Source organism: Heterodontus francisci, chromosome 2, assembly GCF_036365525.1.
Source record: "Heterodontus francisci isolate sHetFra1 chromosome 2, sHetFra1.hap1, whole genome shotgun sequence".
NCBI lineage: Eukaryota > Metazoa > Chordata > Chondrichthyes > Heterodontiformes > Heterodontidae > Heterodontus > Heterodontus francisci.
This window is the reverse complement of record NC_090372.1, coordinates 148,379,376-148,402,595: the sequence shown is the minus strand read 5'-3', so window position 1 is coordinate 148,402,595 and position 23,220 is coordinate 148,379,376. Positions and strand designations below refer to the sequence as shown.

The following is a 23,220-nucleotide window of genomic DNA, read 5'->3' as shown; positions in this document are numbered from 1 at the left end:
GTGATTCACCACTTGCCTTGATGAGTGCAGCTCCAACAACACTCAAGAAGCTCGACACCATCCAGGAGAAAGCAACCAACTTGACTGGCACCCCATCCACCACCTTCAAAATTTACTCCCTCCACTGCTAATGCAGAGTGGCAGCAATGTGCATCATCTACAAGATGCCCTGCAGCAACTCACCAAGCCTCATTCGACAGTACCTTCCAAACCCAAGACCTCTTCCACCTAGAAGGACAAGGACAGCAGATGCATGGGAACACCACAACCTGCAAGTTCCCCTCCAAGCCACACACCATCCTGACTTGGAACTATATCGCCGTTCCTTTACTGTTGCTGGGTCAAAATCTTGGAACTCCCTTCCTAACAGCACTGTGGGTGTACCTACACCACTTGGTTCAAGAAAGTGGCTTACCACCACCTTCTCGAGGGCAATTCGGGATGGGCAGCAAATGTTGGTCTAGCCAGCGACACCATAACCTGTGAAAGAATAACAAAAAAATTGAAGCCAAAAGAGCAATTGTACGTTTAAAAAATAAGCAAAGTTTAATTTTTAATTTTTTTTATAGATTAGATTATGCTTTTTTTTTTAAAGAAAAAGGCAATAAAAGTTGATGACAAAAGGAAGACCTTTCAACCCATCAAATTTCTGGTATCCTGTCATTGCCATATAGCGTCTAGCTGAATTTTGAGAGTCAATAGTATATTTGGTATGCTTAAAAGTATGGAAATGTATATTTTTCATACATTTTTCATTTTTTAACCATAAAATTTCTTCCCAATAACAAGCATTTTTAGAATTTACTTTTTAACCAATCAATTTAATGATAGAATGGCTACAGCACAGAAGGAAGCCATTCAGTCCATCAAGTCTGTGCTGGTTCTTTGCAAGAGCATCCTAACTAGTCCCACTCCTCTGTCCTTTCCCGGTAGCTCTGCAAATGTTTTTCCTTCAAGTACTTATTGAATTCCTTCCGAAAGCCACAAATGAATCTAACTTCAGTACCCTTTCAGGCAATGAATTCCAGACAATCATTTTTCCACATTTGTTTTCCTCATGCTGCCATTTTTTTTTGCCAATCACTTTAACTCTGTGTCCTCTGGTTCTAGATCCTTTCACTAATAGGAACCATTGCTATTTACTCTGTTTAGACCCTCATGATTTTAAACACTTCTATCAAATCTCCTCTCAGCCTTCTTTAAGAACAACCACCTAGCTTCTCTCTGCCTTATATCCTCTGCCTTTAAATTAAAATCAAATTGAAGAAAAATAATCTAGTTTACGTTTTAAAAAGATGCTGCCTTTCTAGATTTATTAAGAAGTGCAGTTAAAGGGAATATAGATATTGAACAACATTGCTTGATTTTTCGGGGAAAAGAAATTAGTACAAAAGCAAAATACTGCAGATGCTGGAAATCTGAAATAAAAACAGAAAATGCTGCAAGTACTTGTGTATAATTAGTGTAGTTCAAGCGTTGTTTACATATGTCTGAGTTATTGTATGGCTAAATAGTAGCTCATTTATTTTATAACTCAGTAAGCGTGTCCAGCTAGCACCCCTCATGCGTCTAGCTTCCTCCAAGCCAACTATGTGACTATTACATCATCACTACAGTGGGAGGGGTTAATCTCACTGTCTCGCGCGTTAACCCTTTCAGACCCTTGTACTAATCTCCCCCCAACTCTTTGTCCATATATTGTTTTGATATGTATACATTCATTCATTTTGACTTTACACACTACCTGATCTCTCCCCAAGTCTCTGACATCACAAACTCAATTTGTCAGCAGGCCTCATGACTCTCCCTGATTGTGTTCTTGTTGGACTTGGACTTGGAAGATCGGTAGTCTTCCTTGAAAGTCTTGTTCGACAACGTGGATGGCCTTGACCAATGTTTGGTGTATCGTGTTGCTTCTGGGTTTCTTGATCATCATCTGGTTCCTCCAGATACATGACTGATTGTTGTGTTTGAGGAATAGGGATAAGCTTTCTCCTATTTCGGCGCAAAGTGCCATCACGAGTGAGTACTACATAAGATCTCAGATGAACTTCTCTTTGGATGACTCCACTTTCATGTCCTAGATCTCTTATCCATGCCTTCTCTCCATCCTTTAACATTGGTAGGTTTCTGGTATGAAATCTCTTATTGTAATTGTGAGCTTGTTGGTTCCTGTAAGACTTCTCCTTGTCTTGAACTTTTTTGTAGTCTTGCATGTTTCTCACTGGAAGTCGTTTTCTGGGTAGAATGGGAAGTTAAGTTTTTAGCTTCCTTCCCGTCAACAGCTCTGAAGGTGAAAGTCCACATAACAATGGAGTAGATTGATAATTCAATAGTGTAGTTGGAAGATCTTCGTTCAACAGTGATTTAATAGTTCACACTCTACTTCACCATTCAATTGAGGGTAATGAGGGGAACTTGTGAGATGTTCAAATTCCCACTTCCTTGCAAATTGTGTGAAGAATTTATTTGCAAACCGTGGTCCATTGTCTGACAATCTAGTCAGGAATATTATGCGTTGCAAAGATCTCCTCGGAAGCTCTAATAACAGATTCTGTTGTCGTTGAGTTCAATTTTTTCTCTTCAATCCATCTTAAAAAATAATCGAAGACTATGATGTAAGATTTTCCATTGTACATACATAAATCCATTCCTAGACGTTCGCATGGTCTGGTTGGAAATTGTGCAGTTATCAGAGGTTCCCTTTGATCTGGTCTGTGCACTGCGCATACCTGGCAATTCAAGATCATGTTTTCTGTGTCTTTAGATATTCCTGCCACCGAACAGATGATTGAGCTTGTGCTCTGCCTTTTGTGATTCCCATGTGGCATTGACGGATTCTTGCCAAGATATCTGTTCGAAGAGAAATCTGAATGACCAGTCCGTCATTATACACCAGCAAATCATCTCCGATTGTGAAGTGTCTCCTGACTTTGAAGAAAATTTTCATTATCTTCCCACTAGGACGTTCCTGTGGCCAACCTTGTGTACAATAGTGGCGTATCCGAATGCATTACTCATCCCGCTTTTGAGCGTGACGAATTTCTTGAAATTTCTGTGTTCTTGCTGGCCACTGTGATGCTGTGTTCTGTGAATACAATTCTGTTTCTTCAACAAAGTTAACATCCTGTTGTGTAGGGTGGTCAACATTTGCTCTTGATAATGCATCAGTCGAGGTTTGCATCATTCCCTGAACATATACCGTCTTGTAGGTATATCTCATCAACTTTAGTTGGAATCGCTGCATTCTCAGAGGCATCCTTGCACTTTCCTTCTTATCCAGTAAGGAAACTAAGGGTTTGTGGTCTGTCTCAATAACCACTTTCAGACCAATAATGCAATCAGAAAACTTAGCGCAATCCCACGTAACTTCAAGTGCTCCTTTTTCAATGACAGCATACATTGTCTCTGTCTCGGACAAAGCTCTAGATGCTTAATAGATTGGTCTGCAACATCCATTTGGCTGTTCTTGAAAGAGGACTATCCCCCTAACCCTGTAGATGAGGCATCTGCGGCAATTATGGTTGGTAATGAAGGGTTGTAATGCACAACTAGCATCTCCTTAATTCTTTAAAATGCCTGCTGTTGATGTGTGTTCCAATACAATATTTGATCTTTTTTCAAGAGCTGTCTTAATGGTTCTGTTACTTGCACCAAATTGGGTAAAAATTTTGCCAACTGATTCACCATTCCAAGGAATCTTTGGAGATGTTGGGATTGTGAATTCACTAATGGCTCTCGGCTTTTATGGGTTTGCCACATGCCCTTGCTACTTACAATTTGTCCCAAGAAGCGATTAGACGTTTCCGAGAATTCACACATCATTCAGTGTCAGCCCTTCTTCTTGAAGACAACTCAAAACCATTTTTACTCTTTGATCACGTTCTTCGAAGGATTTCCCATGGACCAGGATGTTGTCCATGCGGCATATCACCTCTTTGAGGCCTTGCAGAATGTTGGACATGGTCTTTTGAAAGATTTCAGGTGCAGATGTTGTACCGAATGGTAAACGATTGAAGCAAAATCGTCCGAATGTTGTGAGAAATGTTGTAAGTAATCTTGACTTCTTGTCCAACAGATGCTGCCAAAAGCTACTATTCACGTCAAGTTTAGTGAGCATTATGCTTTTGAATAGCTTTGCCAGCTGTTCGTCCACCGAGGACCGAGGTTGGATTTCCCTTGCCACGGCTTTCTTAAGCTGCGTTAAGTCCACACAGATACGAAGAGTACCATTTGGTTTTGGAATTGGAACCATAGCCGAATACCACTCTGTTGTCTTCCTGACAGGAGAGACGACTCCCATCCTGGTCACCTCTTCCAGCTGATGTTGAACTTGGTTTATCAACGGGTGTGGTATCTTCCTTGGCGTAAAGATATATACCGCTCTGACATAATCTTTTAATGTTATCCTGTACTCATTCTTCAGTCTTCCCAGACCCGAAAATAGTTTTGGAAAGTATGCTTGAAAGTTGAACTCTGGCTGTTATTGATTTTATCCACTTTTTTAATTAGCTGTAGGCCTAAGTATGCTTTTCTGCTTAACAACGAAACTCATTGGTTTTTCAGAACGTACAGGGTTTCCATTATTTGCTTTCCCCTATATTGGAGTGTTTGTAGCTTTCCCCTGACCTTCAGTTCAATCCCTCCTGGACCTTGTAATTGAGTGTCTGCTGGTTGTAAGCAATGCGTCAACACCCATAGCTCTTAGTCTGACAACACTTGCACCTGTGTTCAAATTGAACTTAGTAATATGTCCATTGACAAATGTTTGCCGTCCAGAATGCCTGATTGGGGTCATTAATTGCCCCTAGGAAATCTCCTGGTTTGTCTTCCAATGGAAGTTGTTCCACTTCATTCACAGCTCAATGTGTGAAGGCTGTTTGGCATTTTTGTGAGAAGAGATCTTGCTCTGGCATATCTTTACAAAATGACCTGTCTTATTGCAGTTAAAGCATTCAGCTTTGTTAGCAGGACGCTGTTCACGTCTGTGGGTCTTTCTGGCTCCACTGTGCTGGCAGGGCTTCACGGTGTCTTGCACGCTTCTCCCCCACCCCAAGTGTACCTTCTTTGCTTTAGAGTGCTTTTATATTTATTTTATTTTATTTTATTTTATATTAAGAGATACAGCACTGAAACAGGCCCTTCGGCCCACCGAGTCTGTGCCGACCATCAACCACCCATTTATACTAATCCTACATTAATCCCATTATCCTCTCACATCCCCAATTCCCCTACCACCTACCTATACTAGGGGCAATTTATAATGGCCAATTAACCTACCAACCTGCAAGTCTTTGACTGTGGGAGGAAACCGGAGCACCCAGCGAAAACCCACGCAGTCACAGGGAGAACTTGCAAACTCCACACAGGCAGTACCCAGAATCGAACCCAGGTCGCTGGAGCTGTGAGGGTTTTCGCATGTCCTCGGCTTCAGGAACTGTACAGTCATCAGATTCTTTCTCATCCAAGGCTTCCCTTCAGCCCGCAGGATGGCTCTATTTTGTTTTCTGACGTCTGCCTGTTGCACCATCTGAATGGCTTTCTCGAGGGTGAGGTAATCTTTTGACTAAGATATCTGATAAAGGCTCATCAGCTATTCCCACCACTATTCGTTCCCTTATCAACTCAGACTTCAGTTCTCCATAATATAGTGGAGGCGGTGGCACAGTGGTATTATCACTGGATTAGTAACCCAGAGACCCAGGGTATTGATCTGGGGACATGGGTTCGAATCCCACCACAGCAGAAGGTGGAATTTGAATTTAATTAATAAATCTGGAATTAAAAGCTTGTCTAATGGCCATGAAACCATTGTCGATTGTTGTAAAAACCCATCTGGTTCACTAATGTGTTTAAGGGAAGGAAATCTGCTGTCCTTACCTGGTCTGGCCTACATGTGACTCCAGACCCACAGCAATGTGGTTGACTCTGACATGCCCTCTGAAATGGCCTAGCAAGTCACTCAGTTGTACCTAACCGCTACGAAGTCAATAAAAAGGAATGAAACCGGACGGACCACCCGGCATCGACCTAGGCACCGGAAACGACAACGGCAAACCCAGCCCTGTCGACCCTGCAAAGTCCTCCTTACTAACATCTGGGGGCTTGTGCCAAAGTTGGGAGAGCTGTCCCACAGACGAGTCAAGCAACAGCCTGACATAGTCATACTCAAGGAATCATACCTGACAGACAATGTCCCAGACATTGCAATCACTATTCCTGGGTATGTCCTGTCCCACCGGCAAGATAGACCCAGCAGAGGTGGCGGGACAGTGGTATACAGTAGGGAGGGAGTTGCCCTTGGAATCCTGAACATCAACTCCGGACCTCATGAAGTCTCATGGCATCAGGTCAAACATGGGCAAGGTAACCTCCTACTGATTACCACCTACACTCTCCCTCAGCTGATGAGTCAGTACTCCTCCATGTTGAACACCACTTGGAGGAAGCACTGAGGGTGGCAAAGGCACAAAATGTACTGTGGGTGGGGGACTTCAATTTCCATCACCAAGAGTCGCTCAGTAGCACCACTACTGACCGAGCTGGCCGAGTACTAAAGGACATAGCTGCTAGACTGGGTCTGATGCAGGTGGTGGGGGAACCAACACGAGGGAAAAACATACTTGACCTTGTCCTCGCCAATCTGCCTGCCGCAGATGCATCTGTCCATGACAGGAATGGTAGGAGTGACAGTCCTTGTGGAGATGAAGTCCCGTCTTCACGTTGAGGATACCGTCCATCGTGTTGTGTGGCACTATCACCGTGCTAAATGGGATAGATTTCGAACTGATTGAGCAATGCAAAACTGGGCATCCATGAGGTGCTGTGGGCCATCAGCAGCAGCAGAATTGTACTCAACCACAAACTGTAACCTCATGGCCTGGAATATCCCCCACTCTACCATTACCATCAAGCCAGGTGACCAACCCTGGTTCAATGAAGAGTGCAGGAGGGCATGCCAGAAGCAGCACCAGGCATACCTCAAAATGAGGTGTCAACCTGGTGAAGCTACAACCCAGGACTACTTGCATGCCACACTGCATAAGCAGCATGCAATAGACAGAGCTAAGCGATCCCATAACCAACGGATCAGATCTAAGCTCTGCCGTCCTGCCACAGCCAGCCATGAATGGTGGTGGACAATTAAACAACTAACTGGAGGAGGTGGCTCCACAAATGTCCCCATCCTCAATGATGGGGGAGCCCAGCACATCAGTGCGAAAGATAAGGCTGAAGCATTTGCAACAATCTTCAGCCAGAAGTGCCGAGTTAATGATCCATCTTGGACCCCTCCTGAAGTCCCCAGCATCACAAATGCCAGTCTTCAGCCAATTCAATTCACTCCGCGTGATATCAAAAAACGACTGAAGGCACTGGATACTGCAAAGGCTGTGGGTCCTGACAATATTCCGGCAGTAATACTGAAGACCTGTGCTCCAGAACTTGCCACATTCCTAGCCAAGGTGTTCCAGTATAGCTATATAACTGGCATCTACCCGGCAATGTGGAAAATTGCCCAGGTATGTCCTGTACACAAAACGCAGGACAAGTCCAACCCGGCCAATTACCGCCCCATCAGCCTACTCTCAATCATCAGTAAAGTGATGGAAGGTGTCATCAACAGTGCCTAAAGTGGCACTTGCTTAGCAATAACCTGCTCAGTGATACCCAGTTTGGGTTCCGACAGGGCCACTCAGCTCCTGACCTCATTACAGCCTTGGTTCAAACATGGACAGAAGAGCTGAACTCGAGGTGAGGTGAGAGTGACTGCCCTTGACATCAAGGCAGCATTTGACCGAGTATGGCATCAAGGAGCCCAAGCAAAACTGGAGTCAATGGGAATCGGGGAAAAACTCTCTGCTGGTTAGAGTCATACCTAGCGCAAAGGAAGATGGTTGTGGTTGTTGGAGGTCAATCATCTGAGCTCCAGGACATCACTGCAAGAGTTCCTCAGGGTAGTATCCTAGGCCCAACCATCTTCAGCTGCTTCATCAATGACCTTCCTTTAATCATAAGATCAGAAGTGGGGATGTTCGCTGATGATTGCACAATGTTCAGCACCATTCGTGACTCCTTAAATACTGAAGCAGTCCGTGTAGAAATGCAGCAAGATTTGGACAATATCCAGGCTTGGGCTGATAAGTGGCAAGTAACATTTGCGCCACACAAGTGCTAGGCATTGACCATCTCCAACAAGAAAGAATCTAACCATCTCCCCATGACATTCAGTGGCATTACCATTGCTGAATCCCCCACTATCAACATCCTAGGGACTGCCATTGACCTGAAACTGAACTGGAGTAGCCATATAAATACCGTGGCTACAAGAGCAGGTCTGAGGCTAGGAATCCTGCGGCGAGTAACTCACCTCCTGACTCCCCAAAGCCTGTCCACCATCTACAAGGCACAAGTCAGGAGTGTGATGGAATACTCTCCACTTGCCTGGATGGGTGCAACACCAACAACACTCAAGAAGCTCAACACCATCCAGGACAAAGCAATCCGCTTGATTGGCACACCATCCACAAACATTCACTCCTTCCACCACCGACGCACAGTGGCAGCAGTGTGTACCATCTACAAGATGCACTGTAGCAACTAAGGCTCCTTCGACAGCACCTTCCAAACCCGCGACCTCTACCACCTCGAAGGACAAGAGCAGCAGATGCTTGGGAACATCACCACCTGCAAGTTCCCCTCCAAGTCACACATCATCCTGACTTGGAACTATATCGCCGTTCCTTCACTGTCGCTGGGTCAAAATCCTGGAACTCCCTTTCTAACAGCACTGTGGGTGTACATAACTCACATGGACTGCAGTGGTTCAAGAAGGCAGCTCACCACCACCTTCTCTAGAGAAATTAGGGATGGGCAATAAATGCTGGCATAGTCAGTGATGCCCACATCCCATGTATGAATAAAAAAAAAAAAAATCCCTCCGCCAATCTGTACAAATCATTAATGAAAGTGTCCCTGATTCGTTCAGTTCCTGGCTCCTTTTATTAAACTTTGTTCTTTCCAGGATCTTATTGCTCCTTAAGTTAAAGTATTTATTGCAGGCTTGTAAAACATCATCAAACTTGTCTGAAGCCTCATTGATTCCTTATCTTATGCTCACGTCATCAACAAGCACCCATGGAGTTTAGTAGAGTATTTACTTGCACCGCTTCAGATTTGGTGTATAGCTGAGAAGGTATTCTAAATCTTAGAAATCTTTTTTTCTCCATATCAGGCTATTCTGTATCTGATTGGGTCCTTCTGAATTCTGGAAGCTTTCAGGCATTGTGTATTTTGAATCCATTTTTTCATAACTCTTTAGGATTTCTGTTTCTTTTAAGAAATGTATCTTTGCTTTAATGGCAGTGTTTCCCGCTCTTTTTGGAGGTGTTTCCCGCTCTTTTTGGTAGTTCTCACGCTTTTCTGAGGTTTCCCATTCTTTTCGGGTGTCCCTGTGCTTTTCCTACGCAGTCTGCTCAAGTAATGGCTGCTGACTCCGGAGTTGCTTTCGCCAAGAATCGACCTTTATCCCTGCCTGCCCAGTGCGCCATTAAACAATAAATGCATCCTTTCCAAAAGGTTTCTCACCTGATCCTCGACTATCGCTGTGACTTGCAGCCTGATTGCTGGACCTGGTTTCTGCTTGCAGACCACCACGCTTCTGTGGTGCAGCCTGAATATCTGCACAGCTACTCACCGACTGTCCGCTTCTTCCTTCGGCTGTGGAGCAGCTCTGGAGCTCTTTGCGGTCTCCCTTCAAGATCTGCCGTCTTTTTGATGCTCCTGTGCATTTCAGGTTGATGACCTTTGATTAGAGTACGGGCAAACATGGGATCAACAGGTGTTATGGAAGCCCTTGCTACAATAATCATCCATAGACTCTGGATTGGATAGGCTTGATTAGCTAAATGAGCATTTCTTCTATATTTTCATGTGCTGTTAGATAAATTTTGAACTTTTGTAAAAATATTTTACTTGTTTGCTTTGTTGAGTTACAGATGCTTCAAGTGTAATAAAGTGTTATTTTTTTTTTGTCCTTGGGTGACTGAGCAGTAACTTGTTTTCTGAAGTAAGTTGCTGCTATTTCCAAAACTCTTCATGACTTCCCAGTAGATATATATTTAATAAAGCAAGCAATTGATGGCATTTATTCAATTAATCCACCACAGGAATTTTTCTTTGCAGAAAATAGCTAAAATGCTTGATCTTTAATTAGGTCAGGTTTGTGCTAATATTTTGCCTTCTATCTCACTGAAGTATTCAGGAATTAAACCCTTGTAGCTATTTTTTCTTTTCTTTTTACAAGAATGGAAGCATGGGGATGCATCAAAGTCTTTCAGTGCAGGAAAGTAGGAGGAAAGCTGAAACTTACTAAAATGCAGGTTTTGTTAAGTCGTCATCTAAAACCACAAATGAAGTAATTACTATGTGCAGAACGTTTGGTACTAAAACTATCTAAAGCTTTATCTTTCCAAAAAGCTGGAAGGCAATAAATCTTTACTTCTTTAGTAAAATAGGATGAAAAGAATGCCCATTTTTAAGCATTCTTCAGTGTGAATAGCCCACCCTAAATTGTTTGTGAAAATGCATTATATAGCCAACAGATGCTGTGACAATAGGCTCATACATTATGCACTGAAAAACAATCCTTTTTAGTGATGTATGTGGTTTTCTTTCACAATTTATATCATAATTCCTTTAAAGGTATACTTGATTTATTAAACCAAAACCATCTACAATAGTAATGGATTTTGATATGTTTTTGTTGACATATTTTACATTATTTATGAGGAGATAGTGATGCATAATGGAGTTGAAATGTGTGTTACTGTTTACAGAAATGGTGGTGCTCACATTCCAAGTGAAATATGGAGCTTTCTGGTAAGAGTGTGCCTACTAGTTTATCAGGCTTCTTGTCTGAAAGTGTTGCATCAGTTTCATTTCTTTTTTCAGTATCCTATATATCTCTAAGATGCTCTCCAGAAGTCTTTTTTGAGGCTTGTGTCCTGTTCATCTCCTGTACACTTTCTCTATCACTGGTATGGTGACAGCCACAATTGTAGTCATGGTACAGTTTCAGCATGACCTCTGGACTGATTTGGCAATATTGCTTCTTATCACCTTGCACTCGAGGCATAGTAGGGCTGAAATTCTTTGGGGGTTCTATTGGTCTCCTGTATACCTCTAGCGAGAGGCTGGTAGAATCCCCTGTCCTTACCACCCCCTCCCCCTGCCCCTAAAATTTGGTTACACCTCATCTCCACTGTTTCCTTAACATTCCTTTTGCCTTGTAAGGGGTGGAACCTCCATTTGCCTCCTGCAAAACAAATGATGGCAGTAGTTGGAGCCAGGGACAGGGAGTTGCTAAGTCATGAGCTGCCACTCTTTCAGCTATGTAAGGACCTGACATATCAGTGGAAGCCAATGAGTTGAGGTGTTGTGACCGCAAAAGTGCAAATGTGGCCTGAAACAGTGGGGCCCATGCTAGTTAAATGGCCTGAGCCCCCATAGGAAACTATTTAACAGCATTTTTTTGTTTCAAAATATTGAACCCCTTGCACAGTAGGCCGTGATGACAATAGCCAGGGTCAGGAGGGACCATCATAGATAGGTACTAGAATTTCTGGCTGCCGTGGGCCAGACATGCTCCCGAAGTGGTGTCTGCATAACCATTGGCATTGGGATTTTAAGCCATTATCTCAGGCTGCAGTATATTGTGTTCTCTTTGACCCTAAGCATTGCTTCTGACTTCTCACACTCTCCACTATAAAGATCACCACTTTCCACTTCAGTAACATTGCCCGCATTCTCCTCTGCCAAAGTCCGCGCCATTGAAACCTTCATCCATGCTTTTCTTGTTATCCTCCATCCTCTGCAAAATTCACTCCTTCAGTACTGCACTGAAGTGTCAACCTAGATTATGTGCTCAAATTTCTGGAGTGGGACTTGCACCCCCAACCTATTGGCTCCGAGGTAAGAGTGAGCCAAGGCTGACACATAACATGAGTTAGAGTAGAGCTTTCCTTGATTGTCTTTGGGATCAGAGAGCTTTTCCTAAATTGGCTTCAGTTTTTTCTTTCCTCCTTTGCCACTCCTAGGAGATTGTCTGACTGGGTCTTGGTCGATGATGGCATAATGGTAATGTCACTGAGCTAGTAATCCGGAGGCTCAGACTAATGTCCTGGGAGTTGGGTTCAAATCCCACCATGGCAGCTGGTGGAATTTAAATTCAATTAATTAATAAAAAATCTGGAATTGAATGCTAGCCTCGGTAATGGTGCCACGAAACTATCATCAATTGTCATAAAATCCCATCTGGTTCACTAATGTCCTCTGGGAAGGAAATCTACTGTCCTTGCCTGGTCTGGCCAACATGTGACTCCAGACCCACAGCAATGTGGTTGACTCTTAACTGCCCTCTGAAATGGCTTAGCAAACCATTCAATTGTCAAGGTCAGTTAGGGATGGGCAGCACATGCTAGCCTTGCCAGCGACGCCCATATCCCATGAAAGAATAAAAAAAGTACAAGGCTGCACCACATATGGATGGAACGGCCATGGTGAGTAAAATGTTGTTTCCCGTCTATTTTTGTATGGCGTGCGTGGTATTTGAGCTGCTATCTCCAATCTCAGTTCTGAGCTAAGATGGAAATTGCACATTAGCTGCTCATGTCTCCAGTATTGTAGCTCTGGTAGGGCAACACAGATCAATTACAGATGGAAGGTGCTTGGCATCCATTCAGTATTCTCCCTAGAGGCAGTTAAGACTAGGACTTGCATCCTATCAATCAAGCACAGTTGCTATGAACTGCAATGTCCCTCTTTTTGATCTGTTTAAATAGCCTGATTCTCTAATTTCAGATGGTTAAATAAGCTTCACTTCACTGACTTGCACTCCAATTACAGAATCAGGAGATAATACTTTCAATAACCATAAAATTCTATATTAGTCAGTTTGAAGACCTGGTTAAAGGATGCCCCAAAGAGATGTGCAAAGGCAGGCCTAGGTGAAGAAGTGCATTGGTAGCTCCCCATGTAAAGATGAGACCTTCAGTATTTGGAACATCAAAAGCATGAACTTATTTCCGACTTCACCAGACTGTTTTGTGCAACAAAGCCATACCTTCAGTCATTATTGCCACAAAGAAACAAACTTAAATCAAAACCAATCTTCCCTCGATACAAGGGAGGTGCCAGAGGATTGGAGAGTGGCAAATGTGACACCGTTATTCACGAAAAGATGTAAGGACATTCCAAGTAAATACAGATTGTTCAGTTTAACATCAGTGGTGGGTCAGGTTTTAGAAACAATAATTAGGGAAAAAAAATAAATAGACACTTGGAGAGGTTTGAGTTAATTAGGGAAAGCAGTGCATTACAAAGCCAGCATGGATTTGTAAGAGGACGATCGTGCTTGACTAATCTAATTGAATTTTTTGATAAAGTAACATGGAAGGTTGATGAAGGGAAAGCAGTGGATGTTGTCTATATGAATTTTAAGAAAGCATTTGGCAAAGTGCCACATAAAAGGCTGTTTAACAAAATTGAGGCTCATGCAATAGGAGGGTCAGTATCAGCTTGGATAAAAGGTTGTCTTAAGGACAGAAAGCTGTGAGTAAATGGTTGTTTTTCAGACTGGAGGATAGTTTCCCAAGAGTCAATGCTAGGACCACTATATATATTTTTTATCATATATTTTATATGTTTGGATATTGGAATACAGAGTAAAATTTCAAAACTTGCTGATACCATACTTGGAGATATGACAAACATTGAGGATGATACCGATTGACTGCAACAGGATAAAGCTAACATCATGGGCAGACAAGTAGCAGATGGAATTTCATATAGAGAAGTGTAAGGTGATGCATTTTGGCAGAAGAGATAGGGAGAGGTTATATAGACTTAATTGTATAGTTCTGAAGAGTGTACAGGAACAGAGGCACCTGGGGGGGTGCGGTGTGGGGGTTCATGTGCATAGATCTTTGAAGGTGGCAGAACATATTGAGAAAGTAGTTGGAATCTTGGGCTTCATAAATAGAGGTATTGAGTACAAAAGCAGGGAAATTATGTTGAACCTTTATTAAACTCTGGTTAGGCTACAGCTAGAGTATTGCATCCAGTTCTGGTCACCACACTTTAGGAAGGATGTGAGGGTCCTTGAGAGAGTGCAGAGGAGATTTACCAGAATGGCTGCAGAGATGAGGGATTTTAGCTGCAAGGTTAGATTAGAGAAGCTGGAGTTCTCTTTGGAGCATTTAATAGAGGTACACAAGATTATGACCAGTATAGCTAAGGTAGACAAAGAAAAGCTGTTCCCATTAGCTGATGGTACAAGAAATAGGTATTGGAATAAAATCTGTTCACTTCAATCTTCACTTTTCATTAATGTCTTATTTTATTGTATATAAGTTACAGATCATTATTATTTACTAACTCATCAGCTATGGCGCCTCCATACATTGGGGTTGCCAGCTCTGGCTGGATGTGTTCCTGGAAGTTTCATCTGTTAAAAATCGTACTATTTCAGGATGTACCACCAATTTAATAATATAAAAAATTTATATTCTTGTGTCTTCAAAACGTTTATATAAATTGAAAATAAAAGCTAACGTAGTGTAGCACTGCCCTGCAATTTGCTTTAATTCTAGTCTTCGAAGAATATCTCCTGCATCAGATATTCTTGTTGCTAAATTGTGTTGGGAAACTAATGTAGTAAGGCTGTTAAGAACTGGCTGAGATCACCCAAACTGAGTTAACTTCAGAATCTTGTCTCTGTTGCAGACTTTGATCAACTAGATGGGAACTCTGGTCCAGAAGGTGCACAGCAATCTAAATCAACCTACTCTGACGTTTGAGGTAACTGATCTGGTTTTCATTTTGAGATTTAGTTTCTCTTTGCTTAGCACTAGTTGCTTTTTGTAGAATCTATTTCCTTTTCTTGTTCCTTTTCCCATTTGTTCTGTAGGTCTGTAGTGTGTAAAATTGTGTTCCTATACACGTCATTGAGCATCAAAGTAATTCTCTTTATAAAGAATTTTGAGACGTTTCTGAGACACGTGATATAAATTCAAGTCTTTTGAGTTTTATATTGCTTTGTATACCATTTCCAGATATGACCAGATGGACTCTGATGGTCTTTTGTGGTCTTGTATGTTCCTTTAATTCTGTTCTTAAGCAAAATTGGCAATTATTTACTATATAATGCCTTAAATTTCCTTTCAAAGATTCAATTGAACATGGGTCTATAAAATCTCTTAATCTGGCAGCTCTTTTGAGTTAATTGTTACTTTGACTTGGACAGGTTTTATTGTAAATGGTTGCTGGTTATGTTTTAGAATATACATATTAATTCATCACATGAAAGGGAGGGCTTGAGTCGCATGAAAAACAATTAACCAGATTTTAAAATCTTGAATTCGTGAGCGATGAAATAGAAAAAAAGCAGGGCAATTTACATTTTGACCTATGCTTTCTTTTCTAAAAAGTATGGTTTTAGTGTAACACTTCACCTTTTCTGCACTGCATACTGAAAATGTATATCTAAGTAGCTTTGGGTTAAGTATTTGCAATCCTAATGCCTTTTGTTATCCTAGACTTTCAGGATTCAAACTTGCACATTATTGGATCTTACAGGATTTAGTAGCAATGTGGACTATGGGATCCATTGGAGCTTGGGAGAAAAATAAACAGACAAACTAAAAATATATTTTTTCATATGCATAGTGTTACGACCAGTTGAGGAGGCGTCTAGGGGTTCCCTCTCAGTCTTTGCCTGGTTTAACCATAACAGGGTTTAATTTTAGAAACACAGTGTTTTTAGCTTCCCCCTCAGTGAACCCTTGCTCACTGCTTCAATTGTAAGGCAAAGAAATCAATTCAGACAGGTTTTCTTAGATTTTAAACAAGAAAGGTAGAAGTTTATTAATCTTAACTCTAATTCAGTTAACGACTACGAATATGCGACGCGAGCATGCTAGCATGCATATGCGATAAACACACATGCAGATAGAGACAGAAAAAGTAGAAAGAATAAAGGGGAACAGTTTGAGGCAATATCTCTTAGTTATTTACTGTCCTTTGAGTTCAATGTGGAGTCTTTGGTTGCCAGTAAATCCTGCTGTTCGTTGTGGCCCAGTTCACGCTTCAACTTGTTTCGTTGTCAGAGTCTTTTCTCTCTTGAGTTGTACATGTCTTCCATGGGTCCGGTGGCTTGGGAGAAGGCGAGAGAGACAGCCAGGAGAGAGGCTTGCTTGTTCCAGCTTCAATTGCCAACTGCCTTCTGAATTCAAACTGTCATGTGGCCAGTTCAGGAAACCTGAACCAGTCATGTGATCAGCTGGTTTAACCAGTCCTGTTTTTGTGAATTGTATCATCTTAGCAGGCCCTGGAATGTGTTTCCTTACATCATTAATGTCCGGTGATCAAAATCCATTTGGGTTATTTGGAGCAGGGTATAGTCCTTTGTCTCCACAAGCAGCATCTCTTAGTATGCAAATGTCCTTCCAGCCCAGTGTCTGGTTATCTTTAAACAAGTCATTTCTTCACTCCAGCAACAGCTTAAAATCAACGTTCATGTGACAAAATTAATATGCCTCATTCTTGGCAGGTGGGGGTCTTCATGACAATAGCAACATGCTTTTTTTAAACACTGGTATCTGTAGTATCACGATTTCTGCAGTCAGGCCAGAATTAGCTAGCCTTCTGCCTCAGGCTGAGCACATCTAATCAATGCCTCAAACTGAGTGACACCAGTTACACATCCACCCGTTTCATTCCACTTCCACAGCATGATACTACATGCAATAAACAAAATACCACCAGTGCATCAAATAAACTGTTTATCAAAGATCCAGCATCAATAATCAACAAACATAATGCAACGCAGATGGTCCTTAGTGCATCAATAAACAAAGCATCCCCTTGGCCTCCACCCATCAAATTTCTGGACTAGCCATCATCATTAAGTGAGAAAGTTGTATGCAATGACACAAAGAAACCTGAAAGGATTTGTAGAAGTCCAGTGTGCTGCGGATAATAGAACTAACCATTATTCTTGGTTGGGTAATCTTAGCCACTTGTGTTATATCACTATACACCACTGCACAACTAACAAATTTGTTCATTCAAAAAAAAGTGAAAATTGTTTCAGTAATATTGTTTAGCAGTCCACTGTACTTTGTACAGTTAATAAATTTGTAACATAGATGCCTTTTAAAAAAAAAAATTACATAATTTAAAACATTAAACTTACCGCAGATTTGCCCAACTTAAGTTGCAGCTCCGAACACCGGGTTATCCTCTTGACGTTTGCTCCTCTCTTTCAGTAGTTGAGCCTTGAATTTCACTTTGTTCTTGGATCTAGCAGTCTTTACTTAAGTCTTTGTTCTTGATATTTCCTGTTTTCTTGATGCCTGTTTTAGGGCTTGTATGCAAAGGAAACCAACAAAATAATTCAAGATTAGAAGTGAAATCCAACAAAAGGTTCCATATGGTGCCCCTTTGGTGACAGAAGCCATCCTATGAACTGACAAATGCTACTTGTTGAGGCAAGCATTTGAAGGAGCCCTATCCAGTAAACCTACAGCACTTGGTATTGCCAGGCAGTCGCATGACTAAATAGTAATCAGACCTAACATTTTTTTTATTTGCTCAGGGGATGTGGGTGTCTCCGGCAAGGCCAGCATTTATTGGCCATTGAGAAGGTGAGCTGCCTTGTTGAATTGCTGCAGTCCGTGTGGTATAGGTACAACCACAGTACTGTTAACTAGGGAGTTCCAGGATTTTGACCCAGTGACGTTGAAGGAACAGCGATATAGTTCCAAGTCAGGATGATGTGTGACTTGGAAGTCAACTTGGTGGTGGTGTTCCCATGATAGAGGTTGCTGGATTGGGAGGTGCTGGCGAAGAGTTCTTGGCAAATTGCTGCAGTTCGTCTGTAGATGATACACACTGCAGTTGCTGTGTGCCAGTGGTGCAGGGATTGAATGCTTAAGGTGGTGGATTGGGTGCTAATCAAGTGGATTGCTTTGTCCTGGATGATAAGCTTCTTGAGTGTTGATGGAGGTGCACTCCACTAGGCAAGTGGGGAGTATTCCATCACATCCTTGACTTGTGCCTTGTGACTGGTGGACAGGCTTTGGAGAGTCAGAAGGTGAGTTATTCGCTCAAAATTCTGAGCTTCTGACTTGCTCTTGTAGCCACGTGTGGCTGGACCAGTTAAGTTTTTGGTCCCCAAGATATTGATGGTGGGATATTCACTTAGCTTGTGAGACATGGGCTTGATGGGCTGAATGGCCTCCTTCTGTAACCTTTTCTATGATTCCGAAAGATTACAAAAACAAGTGATTCTGGACAACATCTGAAGAGGTATTTGTTGGTGAAAGCTAAAGAGGAGTGTAAGTTATTACTGGTCATATTGTGAAAAGATTAGTTTTGAGGAGCATCAGTAAGACAAATCAGTTACTGGCATGTATTTAGAAAATGTTGAGTTATAATTCAGAACAAGCTGTTATGCAGATAAATAGTGACACTAATTTTGGAGTATAGTCTGCAGTTCTTATCAGTCTACCTCAAAAACGATATTGATGAATTCGAAAAGGTTTAGGAGAGGACGATTCCAGACCTTGGCAGACTGAATTATGGGAATAGGCTCGAACAACTGAACTATTTTTTTTGAGGAAGGGAGCCTATGGGAGGCATGATGCAGCTTTTTAAGATAAAAGGTACTGAAGAGGTAAAAGTAAGCAAGCTATTTAACTTGAGCAGTGAGGCAAATGAAGGAACCCTTATGTTAATTAAAATAGGTGATGAACAGGTAGTGGGTAGGAGGGTGAGAAGAATAGGCGAAATCCATGGTAGAATAATCATAGTTAAACTCTGGTTGGTGGGCTGCATGGACTTTACGCTCTTAAAACAGAAAGTGCTTCAGACAAACTACAAAGCTTGTCAGCAGCCCACACAATTAGAATTTGACAGGGCAATTACACTTACTAGTATTGTGCCAAGGGTTTCAATTCAATAAAATTATAATATTTTTCTTATTTTTCTTACTTTTTAACTGTACCTGTACCCCTGCGAGAATCGTGATTGCAAATTTAGGTTGAGACAGAAGTTCAAACTAGACATCTTGTAGGAAACTCAGTTGAATAAACAATTAATTTAAATATGTCATTCTTAGACTTAAACAGCTTTATTTTCTATCTCTAGCTTACTTTTCTACCAGTCTATGCAGAGTTGTAAAGAGCTGAAAATATTTCGAAAAATAATTTGGAGAAATTCTTCTTTGGTTGCTATGTCAAAAATGTGACTTTTGCTTAGGGTTTGTTTCAGAAAAACAAATTTAAAATTGGCTATTATGATTCAGTACTTAAAAGCTGCTTGGGAGATTGACTTCCTTAAACATAATCCCTTTCTTAAATATTTCTTTGTTCATTGTTAAATCATTTGTGTCTCTATCATATTTTCAAAAGTTAAAACCTAAGGCACACTACAAGTTTCTATAGCCAAATTTGCCAACTCACATTCGAAGTGTGGTTGGAGATATCTAATTATTGGAGATATCTAATGTTGATTTAAAAAAATGCTGCACAAATGTTTTGTTTTGTTATAGGCAAATATTTCTTCCCACCCAATTTTAAAATTAAGTTAGGAGATTTCTTCGGCTGATTGAAGGGCTGTAAAATTACCTTTGAAAGCAAAGAAATTGATGCAAAACGTGGGTTGGCTCCAATTCTTGGTTTTTGGCTGGATGTAGTTATTCATAAGTGACATGCAGTGGGTGCTAATGCACATGTGCCCTGTATGTGGTTTTTGTAAAATCAATAAATAGATTATCTCAAATTAAAATTCAGTGAATCTGAGTCTTAATTACTAAAATTAAAATGCTTTATTTGATTAAATCTTTAGGCCTGTGCAACTTTTAAAATTTCAAATGTGAATATTTAAAAGCTGCAATATAGAAGACAAAACTGAAAGTGACAGTGTATTTTTGCACTCTGGGCCTGTTTCTTCAATGTAAGTTTTTAAGCAGTTGAAAAGCTTTGCTGTACTAATTGCACTATTTTCTCAGCTTTTGATGCAGAATTATTTGAAGCTAATCAGGAACAGCAGCATATTTTCCTCAGCATCATCACTGACAAAATTGGCAGCTTTCCAGGTGGCAATATTAATATATTGATAGGATATTGTCTAGGATGCACTGTGCATTTGGTGTGACTAGTTAACCTTCAGATACTGTTAAGTGGTGAAAAAATCCCTTTATATTGTATTTTAATATTATGAAATAACCACCAGAGTTTAGTACATTTTGGATACATAGAGAAGTATTAATGATTTGAAGACACTGACTCAGTAAATTATTTATTTTGGCCCCGAGGAAGCTGAGTGAAAGACTAATAAATCATTTGTGGTGCTGCTGGTTGTCACTTCCAATTATTTTAGACGGTTTTGTGATAAACTACAGCACCTGCCAAATATCCCCATTCAATCCCTTGGTGCTGGCAATGCAGCTTGTTTTGTGATTGTCAAAGACTAGTTTCTTAGAATTATTCTATCATTACAAAAATTATTCTGTAAGATTTGACATTTCTTAAATTCTGCTTTCCCTGGGGACTATGATTACCATGAGAAACTCTGTTTTAAGGAAGTGTATCTTTATATGCTTTACAAAAATAGTAATCTTTAATGATATGCAGTGGAACAAATGCTCATACTTTGCAAGCTGAAATGAAATGCGATATTGAAAGGCAAATCAAAAATCAGAAAAGACTTTTTTTAAAAGTGTTTTATTTATTTACAGGCATTTTTAGAAAGCAAACTGCTTAACACTTCATGAGAAAAAAAGCTTTTCAGTAATGCAAATGGAATAGAAGATTTCTGTTCAAATGTAGTTGTCTAAATCTTAGTTGTATGGAACTTGTTGACATTGGTTTCAAGAAGGGCTGTTTAGCTGGATAAGAACATTAGGCCATGATGTTTGTTCTCATCACAGACCATGTTACTCTAATGTGACTCTGTACAACCCACTTAGTCTTCTGAGGCACATGACCAACCACCAACAGAGAAACGTCTGAGAAGGTAAAGCTTTGTAAAGTTTGTGACAGAAAATGAGAAGAATATTTTTTGTCACTGTCACTGAAGTTTGATGCACTTTTACCTATTCAATTCATGGATGGTGTCCTGCACCTGAAGCTGCATTGGATATATTTATCAAAATGCATTTAATTCACTAATTTACAGTTGGAGCACACCTCCTAATGCCCGATGCATTTATGTAGGATACAAACATTGAAGTTATTAATTCCTAGTTGGCCTGCTTCTGCCAAAGCCCGCTTGTATGTATTGAGGGTAGATTGACTTATTAAATCAATTATCTGATGGCTATATTTATTAGTTATTTAATTTTTGGTTGTTGTACTACCCCCGAAGCCTGTTGGACTAGATTGAGCGTGGATTGACGTGTTAATATAAGCCCTGGCTGGTGTGCTTCTCTGGAAAGCTGATTTAAAAAAAAAAAGGGCCACATTTATTTAAATTTCATACCTGCCTGAAACCCTACATACCTTGATGCCCAGCTGCATTTAGATCACATTTAATTCTCAACTGATTAAGTTTCTCTCAAAGTTAAAAGCTAAATCACCCTTATCTTCCACTAATTTTAAAAAATATTGGAAAGTACAAAATTTTAAAACCGCTAACTTTTAGTGGCAGGAGGGATAATTGTGAATGTAGCTGGCAGATGCAGTTTGAGGTGCCACAGCTCTGGCAATGGCGGACAGGGAGACATATATTATGGATAGTTTGAGTTATAAGCAGGTGTGACAGAGGAAGTAAGTATGAAATAATAAATGCACGCTGGTTGCATGACTTGTATTACAAATACATCTCTCGTGGTCTTGGCCACAGTAAGTTGGAGGATATGCTGCTCTATAACACGTAGGGTGTTTATGCCATGATTTACAATGACTATGTTAAATTCTATTACTTTGGAATTTGTTACTGCTGCTTTGGAAATTGAACTCCATGTGCATTATTCTGTACAGTGTAAATAATGTATATTTATTCTTGTAATGTTTAACCCCTAACAGTTTTTATAGCTGAAATGATCCTGGGTTTATGGCAGCACTGGGGAATGAGATTGGGGCTTGGCAAAACTTGGGTGAAGGCCCTGGAGTTTGATGGTACTGCAGTGGGGCTGCTGCAGTTTTACATGGGGAGATCCTTTCATTTGGAATTACTGTGAAGGTGGAACCTGCCGTTTCGCAAAACAACACATACTGTTTTTCTTCAGAAATGAATTCCAAGATTGTGAAGCCTCTTTCTTCTCCCACTGTGCATATAGTTCTAACAACTTGTGTATAATGGCTACAAGAACAGGTCAGAGGCTGGGTATTCTGCAGTGAGTGATCCACCTCCTGACTCCCCAAAGCCTTTCCACCATTTCCAAGAAACAGGTCAGGAGCATGATGGAATACTCTTCACTTGCCTGGATGGTTGCAGCTCCGACAACACTCAAGGAGTTCAGTACCATCTAGGGAAAATCAGCCTGGTTGATTGGCAACCCATCCACCACCTTAAACATTCATTTCTACCACTACCGGCACACTGTGGCAGCAGTGTCTGCCACCTACATGATGCACTGTAGCAACTCCACAGGCCTTCTTCGACAGCGACTCCCAAATCCGCGACCTGTATCATCTAGAAGGACAAGGCAGCAGGCGCATGGGGAAACCACCACCTGCAAGTTTCCCTCCAGGTTACACAGCATTATGACTTGGAAATGCATCACCGTTCCTTCGTTGTCACTGGGTCAAAATCCTGGAACTCCCTCTCGCACAGCACTGTATTGTACCTACACCTGCAGCAGTTCAAGAAAGTGATTTAGCACCACCTTCTCAAGGTCATTAGGGATGGACAGTAAATGCTAGCTTTGCCAGTTACCCCCATCCCATGAATGAATTTTTAAAAAATTGTATTTTTTTAACTTCACACTCAACATCTCTGTTTAAAAACTATTCAAGAAAAGTTTATATTTTTTTATGAATTGTGTTCTAAAGCTTTTTCAAATAATCTTGAAAAAACAACCGTGTAGAAGCTACCAGAAGCTAAAGAAAATATTGCATCAGTACAAATAAGTGAATGTCCCTGATGCAGTCTGGGAAATTGGGTACATTGTGCAATCTGAGAATGTGCAATCAAAATTCAGCTCATAGTATCTTAGAT

General features: G+C 41.0%; 1 protein-coding gene across 9 annotated transcripts in view; it reads left to right on the top strand.

The window, feature by feature from the left end:
* Positions 1-23,220, top strand: part of tbc1d5 (TBC1 domain family, member 5) — a 771,220-nt gene that overhangs the window by 40,469 nt on the left and 707,531 nt on the right. For 8 of the 9 annotated variants that reach the window (XM_068011845.1, XM_068011853.1, XM_068011822.1 and 5 more), the window contains one exon: positions 14,782-14,856. The gene's annotated coding sequence lies outside the window, so the exon portion shown is untranslated. Of the gene's footprint in view, positions 1-10,856; positions 10,879-14,781; positions 14,857-23,220 lie in introns of those variants that run through there. The other variant, XM_068011834.1, reaches the window with a different exon arrangement.